Here is a 16,136-nt window from a genome sequence, read left to right as displayed (position 1 = left end):
GGGTTTGGGTAGACTCCGGGAGTTGGTGATGGACAGAGAGGCCTGGCGTGCTGCAATTCACGGAGTCGCAAAGAGTCGGACACGACTGAGCGATTGAACTGAACTGAACAAGATGAAGTCTCTCCCGGGTTCCCTTGTGTCCCCATCCATTTGCCATGAAGTGATGGGACCGGATGCCACGACCTTCGTTTTCTGAATGCTGAGTTGTAAGCCAACGTTTTCACTCTCCTCTTTCACATTCATCAAGAGGCTCTTGCGTTCTTCTTCGCTCCCCCGGAGGCACAGGGGTGAAGATGAATGTGGACCTGTGCCGCGAGTCACACCACGGCAGCCGTGGAAGTGAGAGAGAAGGCAGATCCGGGCGGGGCGGGCCGGCCGGGAAAACCTAGCCAACCAGCCGGGAGGCGGCAGATGCGCTCGAGGCCGCGATGCCTGCCAGGGTGGACACCCCAACCGGCGTGGTATTTCCCTTGCCTGACCACAGCTCTCAGTGCTACCGGAGTGAGGCAAGATGTACCCAGGTCTCCCTCCCCCACTCCTAACCCAGGGTGGGCACTCGGGCTCGCGCGCGCATGCACACACACACACCCCCCCACACACACACAGAGCGCCCTGTTCCACATACCCCTCACCTAGTTATGACCTCTTATAGTTTCCCATTCTCTCCAAACCGTCTATCCAGGATCCACTCCATCCCTCTCCCCAACCTGTCATCGTCTTCCCCTAGGAACTCTCCCCGAGGGTAATCGCCCACCGCAGCCTCCTCTCCGCCAGATCTTGGGCTGGTGTGTCAGCAAAGGATGTCTCGTCTGTTCAAGGACCGTGTCCTTCGCGGGGAGGGGAAGTGGACGGCCGATGAAGCGCACCAACGTGCGGCGAGGGCGGCACACTCGGGCGCGATGGGACAGAGCCGATTCCCCTGTGGCAGTGGATCCCCCGTGGCCCGACGTGTGCTTGCCGTCGCCGCAGGAGGTTTCCTCGACGCCCCTGCCGGGGCCTTGGGCGCCAGCGTGCATGGCTGAGAGTGCGGGCCGAAGGCGCTTGGGGCCATGGTTGGTGGCCGCCCCACGTGGATCAGGGAATGGGGCAGAACGATGGCAGGGAGAGGGGGCGGTGGCGAGCCGGGTGCTGGGAGGCAGGCCCAGGGGTGCTTGGGCGGGGCGTCTGCGCGGAGTGCCGGCGGGAAGGGGGAGGCGTGGGGCTGGCGGGGACCTGGCCGAAAGAAAGATCGGCAGGCCACTGGAGCGGGGCCTCTGCAGAAGCATGGGGGCGGTGGCGACGCCATGCCAGGCACATGTGTGAGGCTGGGACAGATCTGCGTTAGGGGTGGGCGTGCGGTATGGGTGGGTCGGAGGAGCCGGAGGGAGGCCCGCACTGGGGGACACCGGGGCAGGGCAGGGAAGGACAAGGACGTGTGAGAGATGGGCCGGGGCTCCAGGGGCTTGGTGGCGGGTAGATGGGGCCGAGCCTGGAGGGTGGCAGGAAAGGCAGATGGCAGGCGGTGACAGTGGGGGGGGGGGCTCCATTCGGGCGGGGTGGCGTGTCAGCGTGCGTGCCACACTGCTGCGTGGTGGTGCAGGGTGCTCAGGCTCAGCGGTGGGCTGGGGCTCTGGGCGGTGGCTGGGACGCAGGCAAGCGAACGACAGCAACGGAGTGCCAGACAGGGGCCAGACCCGGGCTGAAAGGCCTGGGCCCACCGTACCGCCCCAGAGCCCAAAGTCACCACTCATCAGGAGCAAATGTCCAGTCTCGGGTGTGACATTGCTGGGGGTCAGGGTGGGATGGGGTGTGGTGGTAGGGAGCGGGGGTGGCCGAGATTTCGTGAGGACCGAGGAGAGCTCCCATATGACCGAGCACACCCCCTCCAGGGTACATACCTGCAGAGTACCAAACTCGGAGAGATCTAAAGGTCCCTACACCGCCATGTATGTAGCAGCAGTATTTGCCACAGCCGAGACGTGGAACAAGCCCCAGTGCCCATCCACAAATGGCGGGCACAAGAAGATGTGGCATAGATGGAGCATGGACATATCACTCGGTCATAAAGAAAGAAGGGAAGCATTGCCACTTGTCAAAAGCCACGATGGACCTAGAGACTCTTGACACTCGGTGAAGAAAGTCAGACCGAGTTGGACAAACGCATGTGGAATGTGTAAACTAATACGACACGAACCTATTTGCCGAAGAGAAACCGACTCCCAAAGAAAACCACCGTAGGGTAACGCAAGCGGTAAGGCAGCGGTGGAGGGATGGCTGTGGAGCTGCAACGAACAGATCCGCAGGACCATGTGTAAAGGGAGAAGCCACAAGCTTATCCAGTTCAACGCAGGGACTAAGAGTCAGTATCCTGTAATAACCTCCAACGGAAAAGAGTCTGAAAACACGTAGGAAATCTGAAATCTGTACATGGGAAACAGAACCGCTTTGCAGTCCGTCGGACATGAGCACACTATTGGAAACCCACTGTACTTCTCCCACAGCCGCCACTACGACATTGGAGGAAGGTTTAAAAATTAAGCTAAATCGATAGGTAACTGAGTAAGCCGGAAACAGGTGAGCTATCACGATCCCAACCCTGGGTACATATCCGTGAAAGCCGCAGCTCTGGATTCGGCAAGACACGTGCAAACCCCACGGTCACTGCAGCACCGTGCGCCACAGCCGAGGCGAGGAGAGAACCCTAGTGTCCGTCACCAACGGCTCACCCACGAAGATGCAGTACCAGAGAAAGGCAGAGAATGGGGTGTCTCTGAGCCGTCCACAAGAGACAAATAGTGTCACTGGCAGCAACAGCGGCCGGAGCTGCAGACTATTACCCTCGGTGAGGGAAGACACAGAGAAGGGCACAGATGGGTGGATTCTAAAGTGTTGTACACCTTAATCCCTGTGCCAAACAGCGACAGACACCCAGCCACAGGAAAGCAACTTGGGGCTTCCCAAGGGCAAAGTCAGGGCCGGAGGGATGAATGAGGAGCTGGGCTCCACGGATATACCGTAGTAGGACTGCATAGAAAGGAGAGGAGCCACAAGGATACACAGGATACCACAGGGAATAAGATCCAGTATCCTACCCTTCCAGAACAGCATCTGCTACTACATGGAAGTCAGTCCGTCGAGGGTCGGTCCAACGATAGGAAGAAGAAGAGCTTCCCATATGACCCAGCAAACCCAATGCTGGGTACCCATCGGGAGAAGACCAAAGCCCTAATGGGTAGAGATGCAGGCATCCCCCAGGGTCATCGCAGCCCTCTATGCCGTAGCCGGGACATGGGATACGCCCAAGTGCCCGTCGGCAGGTGGCCGGCACAAGAAGATGAGGCGTATCTGTCCCGTGGAATATGACGCAGCCATCAAGAAGGAGCAGCCTTTGCCGTGGGCCCCAACGCCAGATGGACCCACGCAAGAGTCCACTTGGTGAAGTGAGTCGGGTGGAGAGGGACAAAGCTTTGTGGAACCTAACAACTAACACAAAGGAATCCACGTGCAAAGGGGAAACCGACGTTCAGACGGTTTGGAGAAACCGTACACCGGGCTACCCAAGGGGAAAGGCAGGGGAGGGAGGAAAGTTGGAGTCGGATGGAGAGATAGGACATCCTATAGGTACAGTAGGTAAGCAACAAAGCTTTACTGTGTAGCATGCGAACTGTATTCGAATCTCGCCTTCAGCTACAATGCAAAATCACCTGAAAGAGAACAGGGGACTGAATCACTTTGCTGTGCACCTGAAACTAACCCAGGGATGTAAATCAGTTCCACCTGTGTTGGAAGAAGCAGAAAAAGGAGCAGGCCGGGGGTGGGGGTGGGGGTGGGGGTGGGGGTGGGGGTGGGGGTGGGGGTGGGGGTGGGACGGGGGAAGGCAGTCCAGTGGGACAAAAGCAAAGGCAGGTTCCTTGACAAGAGCAGGATTTGCCATGGCTGAGGGAGGAACGGGGCCTGCGGCGGGTGTTGGGGATGGGGGAGATGGGGGTGGGGCGGGGGGAGCAGGGTGGGGGGGCGATGGGCCCGGTTGGCGGAGTAGGGCGATGGTGAAGGTGCAGGCTGAGGTGGTGGTGCTCTTGGGGCAGGGCTGATGCTGAGCTGAGGCGGGCAAGAGGGTTTCAGGGGAGGGGGTGGTGTTTGAGCTGGTGAGGGCGTTGCTGGTGGAAACCTCTCTCTGCCCAGGGACAAAAGATGAATCGAGAGTACAGTCCGCCGGGAGCTGGTGGACTTCTTTGCAACTCCTCCTGCAAGGCGATGCTCCAGGGACCCTCCCGGGAAAAGGGAGGTATCCTTGCCAGATGCGGCAACTTCCTTGCCCCTGGCTGTGCAAACGTAGTGTGATTGATTTTCGGAGTGTGGGGAGAGTGAGCCAGGGAGCTTGGAGACGTGAGGAAAGGTGAAGAGGGGAGGCGGCTGGGCGCCAGCGGTGGGGTATTCCTTCCAGTGAAATCCCTGAGCCACCGGCTGGGTCCGGGTGAGGAAGCGAGTAAACACAGGGGAGGTATCTGGGCGCACGGGCGGCTGAGCCTGCGGGGTTTGGGGCCACGGAGCCTCGGCAGCAGGGCCGAGAGTGTGTGGGGTGGGGGGCCGTCCGCGCGGGAGAGGCAGCTGGCGGCAGGGAGCAGCCAGCGGTTGCAGGAGCCCTGCCTTGAGCGCGTTTCAGTGGGCAGACCTAGCTGGGCCCTGGGGCTGCCCTGCGGGACCAAAAGGGGACGCAGTGGCTGCATGGGCCGGGAATCGAACCCGGGCCTCCCGCGTGGCAGGCGAGAATTCTACCACTGAACCACCCATGCACCGGTGGCCGCCGCCGCCCGCCGCTGCCCCAGAGGCGCTGGCCGCCACCCGCCCGTCACTGCTCACTGCTCGCCCGTGGGCATCTCTCTGCTCCATCGGGCGGGCGACCTGAAAGCCAGGATCCGGGCGCGTGCAGGACCCCGGGGCGCGAGCCCTCGAGGGACCCCCGGGCGGCGGGACGCCGGCCCACTCGGGACGCGGCTCCCGCGCCTTCTGCGCCGACCACGGCCGCCGCGACGCTGTCGGTGCCGCCCGAGGGGCCCGCGAGCCGACGCCGTCTGGCCGGCGCGGGGATCCCTGTCAGGGCAGGCGCTGCGTGGTCGCTGCGGCCGCGCACCGACGTTCCTCTCAGCGACCGCGGAGTCCCGACCCAAAGTCCCTCTGGCGGGCTGGCTTTCCGGCCGGGGCGGGGTGGGGCGTGCGAGAGCGGGCGGGGGCCGGGACTCCGGGCTCGGGCCGTGCCGGATGCGCGAGCGTGGGAGCGCGACGCGCAGAGCGGCGCTCAGGCCCAAGGACGCAAAGGCGTGTGACACCCTGGCTCCTGCGCTCCCGAGGGGTCCGGCTCTGACGGATTGGTGGTGGTGAGGAGGGGCCCTTTGGCAGAGCGGCTCCTGGCTCGGCGACTGCAGGCTGAGGCAGCGAGCGCGCCAGGGCGAGCCTGGCTCCGGCCCGGGCAGCGGCTTTCCCCGGGAACGGGCGCGGTGGCGCCGAGGTCGGGGGCGCGGGCCGGGCGCCTGTGGGTGGGGTGGACGGGCACGCAGGGCTTCCGCTCACTCCCCAGCGGAGCACCCTTCCCGGGACGGACTCGTGCACGGAGGGCCGGTGTTGGCTGGCCAGCAGGAAGGCTGGGTGGCACGCGTCCCGGGCGGGAGGCAGGCAGGTGTGGCCCGGCCAAGGCCGCAAGGCGGTGAAGCCTCGAGGGCACGCAGCACCCCAGGCGGCCAAGGCGGGGGCTCGGCCGCCTCGGTGTGGCTGGGGAGCACAGGCGGGGCGGCCGGGCGGGCGCGGACGACAGGGTGCCGGCCGGAGGGAGAGCTGCCCGGGGCGGACGGGGAAGCAAGGCTGCGAGAGCGACTTGGCCGTTCACCAGGCAGAAGTCGGAGCGCTGGCGAAGCGAGGAGGGCTTGCCACCCGCCGCGGGGCTGCGTGCGTCGGCGCGGACGGGGGCGGGGTGGAGCGGGGCCGTGGGAGTGGGAGTGGGAGTGGGGGGATGGGCGAGGGTGGGCGAAGGGGAGGCGGGGAGGCGGGGAGGCAGGAAAACCGGCAGCTGCAGGCGCAGCCAGCTGGGGAGGACAGATGCGCTGAGAAGGACTGAAGGTTCCTGGTGTGGGCTGCAGGTGGCGGGGAGGGCGTGTGTGGAGAACGGCAGTGGCGCGGGGAGGACGGGCGCGTTTGTCGGGCGGGCCAAAAGGCTGGCTTGTCAGGAGTGGGATTCGAACCCACGCCTCCAGGGGAGACTGCGACCTGAACGCAGCGCCTTAGACCGCTCGGCCATCCTGACGGCGGGCCTGGGCGGGCGCGTGGCCGCTCGCCTGGCTGGGACCCGACGCGGCGCGAGCCCCGGCGCCCTTGGCGGGACGCGCGGTGCGCCGCGCCAGGCAGGCGGGCGGCCGTCTGGTGTGCGTGAGCGACGGAGCCGGCGCGCGGCGGCCGGCCGAGGCGCCTGGCTCCGCCGCCGGTCGCGCCCTCGCCCACGCCTGGCCCCGGACCCAGCCGGACCCTTGGCGTGCCGGCCCCTACCCACCCGCGCCTGTCCTCGCCAGACGCGGGCCGGCGGCGCGCCCACCGTGTCCTCGCAGCCTCGCGTGCCTTCTCGGGCCCCCTTCTCCCGGCGGAATGGCCGCGTTGCAGGCAAGAGGCGGCGCGCGCTAGGAGTTTCCCGTGTCCCCCGGGTCCGCGTCCCTGTCGGGGTCGGGGGCTGCCGCTCTGACTGAGGCGGCTGGTTTGGTGTGCGGTCGGGTCGGGGCCCGTGGCGGGCAGGGGGAGGCGTCGGCAGGCAGCCCGAGAGCCCGAGAGCGGCCGGGCGGCAGGGCGGTCGCCGCCGTCCTCGTTAGTATAGTGGTGAGTATCCCCGCCTGTCACGCGGGAGACCGGGGTTCGATTCCCCGACGGGGAGGCAACACACCCTTTTTGGTGGCCGCGGTCGCTCTCTGGCCCGCCGCCTGGCCCCCAAGGGCCCTTCGTCTCCTCCCTCCGCCTTTGGGCGAGGCGCCGGGGCGCCGCCCACGGCGGGGCCCGGTCTACCGACCGTCGACCCCCTCGAGCCGTGCAGCCCTCCAGCCCGAGCCCTTGGTCGTCGCCGGGCGCTCGGTCGCCACGGCGGAGCCAGGGCCTCCTTGGCGACCCCACGGCCTTGCCCGACCATAGCCGGATCTTGCGGCCCGCCCGCCCACAGTGGCTGCCGCAGTGGGCTCCTAGGCTCGCGACGCCCCCGCGGCGCGGCGCGGCACAGCGCCGGGAGGCGTGCAGGCGCGTGGGTCCCGTGTGCCCCTGTCGTCGTGGCAAGTGGCGTCGCCCAGCGCCCGGTGGAGAAGGGCTTTGGCCAGCTGGGTGCTGGCAGCTGCGAGCTGCGTGCCCCGCCTTGCCCCCCGGGGGTGAGGGCGGAGGCGTCCGCGGGCCGCGGCGGGGAGCGAAGGGCCGGAGGGCCGCAAGGGCGCGGGAGCGGCGCCCCGGGGCGGGCACGCCGGTGGACCCCGGCTGCTGCGTAGCGCTGGCGCAGATGGGGCGCCGCGCGGCTGCTGGGAGCGCCGGCGGCGGCGCAGAGCCGCCGGCTGACGGGGCGTCGGGGCAGGGATGCGGCGGCGGCGGCGGCGGCAGGAGTGTGCTGGGGCGAGCCCGGGGCCGGCGTCTGGCGGCGGCCCGGGCTGTGCAGCGTTGGTGGTATAGTGGTGAGCATAGCTGCCTTCCAAGCAGTTGACCCGGGTTCGATTCCCGGCCAACGCAGCGGGCCGACCGTTTGCTGAGTTGCAGCGCCCTCCCGGCAGGGGCGTTCGGGGGAGAGAGCGCTTGGAGCAGGGAGCCAGCTGGCCCGCGGCTTTTGGCGTGGGCGCGAGAAGCCGGCGGCGAGGGACAGTGTTTTGAGGGTGCCGAAAACAAGACGCACGCTAGGGCAGGCGGACTGACAGGGAGGGCGGGCGGGCGGGCGGGCGGGCGGCTGGACTTGCGGAGGCCGGGTGTGGGCACCAAGGTGGCATGGAGGCGCTGGGTTCAGCGGGAGCAGGCGAGGGCCGAGTCCCGGCGCTCCCTGGTGGTCTAGTGGTTAGGATTCGGCGCTCTCACCGCCGCGGCCCGGGTTCGATTCCCGGTCAGGGAAGCCTTTCTTCTTCCTCTCCGCCTGCCACCTCCCGATCTCCTCGCCGCCGGACCTTTCCACCCTTTTAGCCTACGCTGGCTCCGCGGGCCCCAGCGCTGCGACAGAGGCCCCCGGGCACCTGCACCTCCAGCCCAAGCAGGATGCAGGGCCCCCCCGCCACGGCGTCCCCGGGGGCAAACCTTTTGGTCTCGGTGGCAACCGCGCACCGCTTCCACCACGACCCGCCTGAGGCCTCCCATCCCCGGCCTCCCTCCCCCGTGAGGGGCTGCGGCTGGTGCCCCTGGAGGCGGCGGCGGTGATGCTCCCGGCCTTGTGCTGGTTCTCCTGCTGTTGGTGGTGGGAAGGAGGCGGGGTGGGAGAGGGGGGTGGGGGAGGGGTGGGGGAGGGTGGGGGGGAGGGGAGGGGGCTGCGGTGGGCGCCCGCGCCGGCCGGCAGCGGCGGTGGCGGTGGCGGTGGCGGTGGCGGTGGCGGTGGCCACAGCCGAAGGTGAGCGAGGGGGATCTGCCTCTGGGAGTGGGGCCGGTGGCCGCGGTCGCGCCTCCCTTCCCATGTCCCTCATGCCAGCCCCTCTCTGGGCGGCTCGGCCATTGCGCGCCCGGTCCCGGGCTGCCTGTGACCCCCGTGCGGCGCTGCTGACTCCGAGAGGGTTCTGGTCTTGAGTGGGCTCTGGGAGGCGGACCACGGCGCCCGGGAGGCATCAGTACCAGTTCAGTCGCTCAGTGCACTGCAGCAGCCCAGGCCTCCCTGTCCATCACCAACTCCCGGAGCTCACTCAAACTCGTGTCCGTCCAGTCGGTGATGCCATCCAACCACCTCATCTTCTGGCGTGTCGTCCCCGTCTCCTCCTGCCTTCCATCAGGGGCTTTTGCAGTGAGTCAGTCCTTCGCATCGGGTGGCCAGAGGATGGGAGTTTCAGCTTCAGCATCAGTCCTTCCAATGAATATTCAGGACTGATTTCCCCTACGATTCACTGGTTCGAGCTCCCGGCAGTCCAAGGGACTCTCAAGAGTCTTCTCCAACACCGCACTTCAAAAGCATCTATTCTCCGGCGCTCAGCTTCTTTATACTCCAACTCTCACATCTGTACGTGGACTACTGGAGAACCCGTAGCTTTCCCGAGAGGGAGCCGCCTCGCAGAGTCACGTCTCTGCTTTTCAATATGCTGTCTAGTTTTGGTCATAGTTTCTCTCCCAAGGAGCGAACGTCGTTTACATTTCACGGCCGCAGCCACCGTCTGCAGTGATTTGGGAGCCCCCCAAGATGAAGTCAGGCTTCAGCAATACGTGAACCGTGAACTTCCAGATGTTCAAGCTGGTTTTAGAAAGGGCAGAGGAACCAGAGATCAACTTGCCAATATCCGCTGGATCATCGAAAAAGCAAGAGCGTTCCAGAAAAACATCTATTTCTGCTTTATTGACGATGCCAAAGCCTTTGACTGTGTGGATCACAATACACTGTGGAAAATTCTGAAAGAGATGGGAATACCAGACCATCTGACCTGTCTCTTGAGAAACCTGTATGCAGGTCAGGAAGCAACAGTTAGAACTGGACATGGAACAACAGACTGGTTCCAAATAGGAAAAGGAGTACGTCAAGGCTGTACGTTGTCACCCTGCTTATTTAACTTCTATGCAGAGGACATCATGAGAAACGCTGGGCTGGAAGAAACACAAGCTGGAATCAAGATTGCCGGGAGAAATATCGATAACCTCAGATATGCAGATGACACCACCCTTATGGCAGAAAGTGAAGAAGAACTAAAGAGCCTCTTGATGAAAGTGAAAGAGGAGAGTGAAAGAGTTGGCTTAAAGCTCAACGTTCAGAAAACTAAGATCTTGCCATCTGGTCCCATCGCTTCATGGGAAATAGATGGGGAGACAGTGGAAACAGTGTCAGACTTCATTTTCTTGGGCTCCAAAATCACTGCTGATGGTGATTGCAGCCATGAAATTAAAAGACGCTTACTCCTTGGAAGGAAGGTTATGGACAACCTAGATAGCGTACTGAAAAGCAGAGACATTACTTCGCCAACAAAAGCCCGTCTAGTCAGGGCTATGGTTTTTCCGGTGGTCGTGTATGGATGTGAGAGTTGGACGGTGAAGAAAGCTGAGCGCCGCAGAATTGATGCTTTTGAACTGTGCTGTTGGAGAAGACTCTTGAGAGTCCCTTGGACCGCAAGGAGATCCAATCAGTCCATCCTAAAGGAGATCAATCCTGGGTGTTCACTGGAAGGACTGATGTTGAAGCTGAAGCTCCAGTACTTTGGCCACCTCATGCGAAGAGTTGGCTCATTGGAAAAGACCCTAATGCTGGGTAGGGTGGAGGGCAGGAGGAGAAGGGGACGACAGAGGATGAGATGGTTGGATGGCATCACCGACTCGATGGACATGGGTTTGGGTAGACTCCGGGAGTTGGTGATGGACAGAGAGGCCTGGCGTGCTGCAATTCACGGAGTCGCAAAGAGTCGGACACGACTGAGCGATTGAACTGAACTGAACAAGATGAAGTCTCTCCCGGGTTCCCTTGTGTCCCCATCCATTTGCCATGAAGTGATGGGACCGGATGCCACGACCTTCGTTTTCTGAATGCTGAGTTGTAAGCCAACGTTTTCACTCTCCTCTTTCACATTCATCAAGAGGCTCTTGCGTTCTTCTTCGCTCCCCCGGAGGCACAGGGGTGAAGATGAATGTGGACCTGTGCCGCGAGTCACACCACGGCAGCCGTGGAAGTGAGAGAGAAGGCAGATCCGGGCGGGGCGGGCCGGCCGGGAAAACCTAGCCAACCAGCCGGGAGGCGGCAGATGCGCTCGAGGCCGCGATGCCTGCCAGGGTGGACACCCCAACCGGCGTGGTATTTCCCTTGCCTGACCACAGCTCTCAGTGCTACCAGAGTGAGGCAAGATGTACCCAGGTCTCCCTCCCCCACTCCTAACCCAGGGTGGGCACTCGGGCTCGCGCGCGCATGCACACACACACACCCCCCCCCACACACACACAGAGCGCCCTGTTCCACATACCCCTCACCTAGTTATGACCTCTTATAGTTTCCCATTCTCTCCAAACCGTCTATCCAGGATCCACTCCATCCCTCTCCCCAACCTGTCATCGTCTTCCCCTAGGAACTCTCCCCGAGGGTAATCGCCCACCGCAGCCTCCTCTCCGCCAGATCTTGGGCTGGTGTGTCAGCAAAGGATGTCTCGTCTGTTCAAGGACCGTGTCCTTCGCGGGGAGGGGAAGTGGACGGCCGATGAAGCGCACCAACGTGCGGCGAGGGCGGCACACTCGGGCGCGATGGGACAGAGCCGATTCCCCTGTGGCAGTGGATCCCCCGTGGCCCGACGTGTGCTTGCCGTCGCCGCAGGAGGTTTCCTCGACGCCCCTGCCGGGGCCTTGGGCGCCAGCGTGCATGGCTGAGAGTGCGGGCCGAAGGCGCTTGGGGCCATGGTTGGTGGCCGCCCCACGTGGATCAGGGAATGGGGCAGAACGATGGCAGGGAGAGGGGGCGGTGGCGAGCCGGGTGCTGGGAGGCAGGCCCAGGGGTGCTTGGGCGGGGCGTCTGCGCGGAGTGCCGGCGGGAAGGGGGAGGCGTGGGGCTGGCGGGGACCTGGCCGAAAGAAAGATCGGCAGGCCACTGGAGCGGGGCCTCTGCAGAAGCATGGGGGCGGTGGCGACGCCATGCCAGGCACATGTGTGAGGCTGGGACAGATCTGCGTTAGGGGTGGGCGTGCGGTATGGGTGGGTCGGAGGAGCCGGAGGGAGGCCCGCACTGGGGGACACCGGGGCAGGGCAGGGAAGGACAAGGACGTGTGAGAGATGGGCCGGGGCTCCAGGGGCTTGGTGGCGGGTAGATGGGGCCGAGCCTGGAGGGTGGCAGGAAAGGCAGATGGCAGGCGGTGACAGTGGGGGGGGGGCTCCATTCGGGCGGGGTGGCGTGTCAGCGTGCGTGCCACACTGCTGCGTGGTGGTGCAGGGTGCTCAGGCTCAGCGGTGGGCTGGGGCTCTGGGCGGTGGCTGGGACGCAGGCAAGCGAACGACAGCAACGGAGTGCCAGACAGGGGCCAGACCCGGGCTGAAAGGCCTGGGCCCACCGTACCGCCCCAGAGCCCAAAGTCACCACTCATCAGGAGCAAATGTCCAGTCTCGGGTGTGACATTGCTGGGGGTCAGGGTGGGATGGGGTGTGGTGGTAGGGAGCGGGGGTGGCCGAGATTTCGTGAGGACCGAGGAGAGCTCCCATATGACCGAGCACACCCCCTCCAGGGTACATACCTGCAGAGTACCAAACTCGGAGAGATCTAAAGGTCCCTACACCGCCATGTATGTAGCAGCAGTATTTGCCACAGCCGAGACGTGGAACAAGCCCCAGTGCCCATCCACAAATGGCGGGCACAAGAAGATGTGGCATAGATGGAGCATGGACATATCACTCGGTCATAAAGAAAGAAGGGAAGCATTGCCACTTGTCAAAAGCCACGATGGACCTAGAGACTCTTGACACTCGGTGAAGAAAGTCAGACCGAGTTGGACAAACGCATGTGGAATGTGTAAACTAATACGACACGAACCTATTTGCCGAAGAGAAACCGACTCCCAAAGAAAACCACCGTAGGGTAACGCAAGCGGTAAGGCAGCGGTGGAGGGATGGCTGTGGAGCTGCAACGAACAGATCCGCAGGACCATGTGTAAAGGGAGAAGCCACAAGCTTATCCAGTTCAACGCAGGGACTAAGAGTCAGTATCCTGTAATAACCTCCAACGGAAAAGAGTCTGAAAACACGTAGGAAATCTGAAATCTGTACATGGGAAACAGAACCGCTTTGCAGTCCGTCGGACATGAGCACACTATTGGAAACCCACTGTACTTCTCCCACAGCCGCCACTACGACATTGGAGGAAGGTTTAAAAATTAAGCTAAATCGATAGGTAACTGAGTAAGCCGGAAACAGGTGAGCTATCACGATCCCAACCCTGGGTACATATCCGTGAAAGCCGCAGCTCTGGATTCGGCAAGACACGTGCAAACCCCACGGTCACTGCAGCACCGTGCGCCACAGCCGAGGCGAGGAGAGAACCCTAGTGTCCGTCACCAACGGCTCACCCACGAAGATGCAGTACCAGAGAAAGGCAGAGAATGGGGTGTCTCTGAGCCGTCCACAAGAGACAAATAGTGTCACTGGCAGCAACAGCGGCCGGAGCTGCAGACTATTACCCTCGGTGAGGGAAGACACAGAGAAGGGCACAGATGGGTGGATTCTAAAGTGTTGTACACCTTAATCCCTGTGCCAAACAGCGACAGACACCCAGCCACAGGAAAGCAACTTGGGGCTTCCCAAGGGCAAAGTCAGGGCCGGAGGGATGAATGAGGAGCTGGGCTCCACGGATATACCGTAGTAGGACTGCATAGAAAGGAGAGGAGCCACAAGGATACACAGGATACCACAGGGAATAAGATCCAGTATCCTACCCTTCCAGAACAGCATCTGCTACTACATGGAAGTCAGTCCGTCGAGGGTCGGTCCAACGATAGGAAGAAGAAGAGCTTCCCATATGACCCAGCAAACCCAATGCTGGGTACCCATCGGGAGAAGACCAAAGCCCTAATGGGTAGAGATGCAGGCATCCCCCAGGGTCATCGCAGCCCTCTATGCCGTAGCCGGGACATGGGATACGCCCAAGTGCCCGTCGGCAGGTGGCCGGCACAAGAAGATGAGGCGTATCTGTCCCGTGGAATATGACGCAGCCATCAAGAAGGAGCAGCCTTTGCCGTGGGCCCCAACGCCAGATGGACCCACGCAAGAGTCCACTTGGTGAAGTGAGTCGGGTGGAGAGGGACAAAGCTTTGTGGAACCTAACAACTAACACAAAGGAATCCACGTGCAAAGGGGAAACCGACGTTCAGACGGTTTGGAGAAACCGTACACCGGGCTACCCAAGGGGAAAGGCAGGGGAGGGAGGAAAGTTGGAGTCGGATGGAGAGATAGGACATCCTATAGGTACAGTAGGTAAGCAACAAAGCTTTACTGTGTAGCATGCGAACTGTATTCGAATCTCGCCTTCAGCTACAATGCAAAATCACCTGAAAGAGAACAGGGGACTGAATCACTTTGCTGTGCACCTGAAACTAACCCAGGGATGTAAATCAGTTCCACCTGTGTTGGAAGAAGCAGAAAAAGGAGCAGGCCGGGGGTGGGGGTGGGGGTGGGGGTGGGGGTGGGGGTGGGGGTGGGACGGGGGAAGGCAGTCCAGTGGGACAAAAGCAAAGGCAGGTTCCTTGACAAGAGCAGGATTTGCCATGGCTGAGGGAGGAACGGGGCCTGCGGCGGGTGTTGGGGATGGGGGAGATGGGGGTGGGGCGGGGGGAGCAGGGTGGGGGGGCGATGGGCCCGGTTGGCGGAGTAGGGCGATGGTGAAGGTGCAGGCTGAGGTGGTGGTGCTCTTGGGGCAGGGCTGATGCTGAGCTGAGGCGGGCAAGAGGGTTTCAGGGGAGGGGGTGGTGTTTGAGCTGGTGAGGGCGTTGCTGGTGGAAACCTCTCTCTGCCCAGGGACAAAAGATGAATCGAGAGTACAGTCCGCCGGGAGCTGGTGGACTTCTTTGCAACTCCTCCTGCAAGGCGATGCTCCAGGGACCCTCCCGGGAAAAGGGAGGTATCCTTGCCAGATGCGGCAACTTCCTTGCCCCTGGCTGTGCAAACGTAGTGTGATTGATTTTCGGAGTGTGGGGAGAGTGAGCCAGGGAGCTTGGAGACGTGAGGAAAGGTGAAGAGGGGAGGCGGCTGGGCGCCAGCGGTGGGGTATTCCTTCCAGTGAAATCCCTGAGCCACCGGCTGGGTCCGGGTGAGGAAGCGAGTAAACACAGGGGAGGTATCTGGGCGCACGGGCGGCTGAGCCTGCGGGGTTTGGGGCCACGGAGCCTCGGCAGCAGGGCCGAGAGTGTGTGGGGTGGGGGGCCGTCCGCGCGGGAGAGGCAGCTGGCGGCAGGGAGCAGCCAGCGGTTGCAGGAGCCCTGCCTTGAGCGCGTTTCAGTGGGCAGACCTAGCTGGGCCCTGGGGCTGCCCTGCGGGACCAAAAGGGGACGCAGTGGCTGCATGGGCCGGGAATCGAACCCGGGCCTCCCGCGTGGCAGGCGAGAATTCTACCACTGAACCACCCATGCACCGGTGGCCGCCGCCGCCCGCCGCTGCCCCAGAGGCGCTGGCCGCCACCCGCCCGTCACTGCTCACTGCTCGCCCGTGGGCATCTCTCTGCTCCATCGGGCGGGCGACCTGAAAGCCAGGATCCGGGCGCGTGCAGGACCCCGGGGCGCGAGCCCTCGAGGGACCCCCGGGCGGCGGGACGCCGGCCCACTCGGGACGCGGCTCCCGCGCCTTCTGCGCCGACCACGGCCGCCGCGACGCTGTCGGTGCCGCCCGAGGGGCCCGCGAGCCGACGCCGTCTGGCCGGCGCGGGGATCCCTGTCAGGGCAGGCGCTGCGTGGTCGCTGCGGCCGCGCACCGACGTTCCTCTCAGCGACCGCGGAGTCCCGACCCAAAGTCCCTCTGGCGGGCTGGCTTTCCGGCCGGGGCGGGGTGGGGCGTGCGAGAGCGGGCGGGGGCCGGGACTCCGGGCTCGGGCCGTGCCGGATGCGCGAGCGTGGGAGCGCGACGCGCAGAGCGGCGCTCAGGCCCAAGGACGCAAAGGCGTGTGACACCCTGGCTCCTGCGCTCCCGAGGGGTCCGGCTCTGACGGATTGGTGGTGGTGAGGAGGGGCCCTTTGGCAGAGCGGCTCCTGGCTCGGCGACTGCAGGCTGAGGCAGCGAGCGCGCCAGGGCGAGCCTGGCTCCGGCCCGGGCAGCGGCTTTCCCCGGGAACGGGCGCGGTGGCGCCGAGGTCGGGGGCGCGGGCCGGGCGCCTGTGGGTGGGGTGGACGGGCACGCAGGGCTTCCGCTCACTCCCCAGCGGAGCACCCTTCCCGGGACGGACTCGTGCACGGAGGGCCGGTGTTGGCTGGCCAGCAGGAAGGCTGGGTGGCACGCGTCCCGGGCGGGAGGCAGGCAGGTGTGGCCCGGCCAAGGCC

At 63.9% G+C, this 16,136-nt stretch overlaps 6 non-coding genes across 6 annotated transcripts; 3 read left to right on the top strand and 3 right to left on the bottom strand.

Annotated features, from left to right (window-relative positions):
- Nucleotides 1-4,701: 4,701 nt before the first annotated feature.
- On the bottom strand, nucleotides 4,702-4,772 carry TRNAG-GCC (transfer RNA glycine (anticodon GCC)). Its single transcript has one exon. It is a non-coding gene; the product is annotated as a tRNA-Gly (tRNA).
- A 1,419-nt stretch (nucleotides 4,773-6,191) lies between these two features.
- On the bottom strand, nucleotides 6,192-6,274 carry TRNAL-CAG (transfer RNA leucine (anticodon CAG)). Its single transcript has one exon. It is a non-coding gene; the product is annotated as a tRNA-Leu (tRNA).
- A 543-nt stretch (nucleotides 6,275-6,817) lies between these two features.
- On the top strand, nucleotides 6,818-6,889 carry TRNAD-GUC (transfer RNA aspartic acid (anticodon GUC)). Its single transcript has one exon. It is a non-coding gene; the product is annotated as a tRNA-Asp (tRNA).
- Nucleotides 6,890-7,644: 755 nt separating this feature from the next.
- TRNAG-UCC (transfer RNA glycine (anticodon UCC)) lies at nucleotides 7,645-7,716 on the top strand. Its single transcript has one exon. It is a non-coding gene; the product is annotated as a tRNA-Gly (tRNA).
- Nucleotides 7,717-8,014: 298 nt separating this feature from the next.
- Nucleotides 8,015-8,086, top strand: TRNAE-CUC (transfer RNA glutamic acid (anticodon CUC)). Its single transcript has one exon. It is a non-coding gene; the product is annotated as a tRNA-Glu (tRNA).
- Nucleotides 8,087-15,165: 7,079 nt separating this feature from the next.
- On the bottom strand, nucleotides 15,166-15,236 carry TRNAG-GCC (transfer RNA glycine (anticodon GCC)). The gene has a single exon. It is a non-coding gene; the product is annotated as a tRNA-Gly (tRNA).
- Between the last annotated feature and the right edge of the window lie 900 nt (nucleotides 15,237-16,136).

Source organism: Giraffa tippelskirchi, chromosome 5 (assembly GCF_054371585.1).
Source record: "Giraffa tippelskirchi isolate mGirTip1 chromosome 5, T2T-mGirTip1v1.2.pri, whole genome shotgun sequence".
Taxonomy (NCBI): Eukaryota; Metazoa; Chordata; class Mammalia; order Artiodactyla; family Giraffidae; genus Giraffa; species Giraffa tippelskirchi.
Note: the sequence above shows the minus strand (reverse complement) of the source record. Positions and strands in the feature narration are given on the sequence as shown.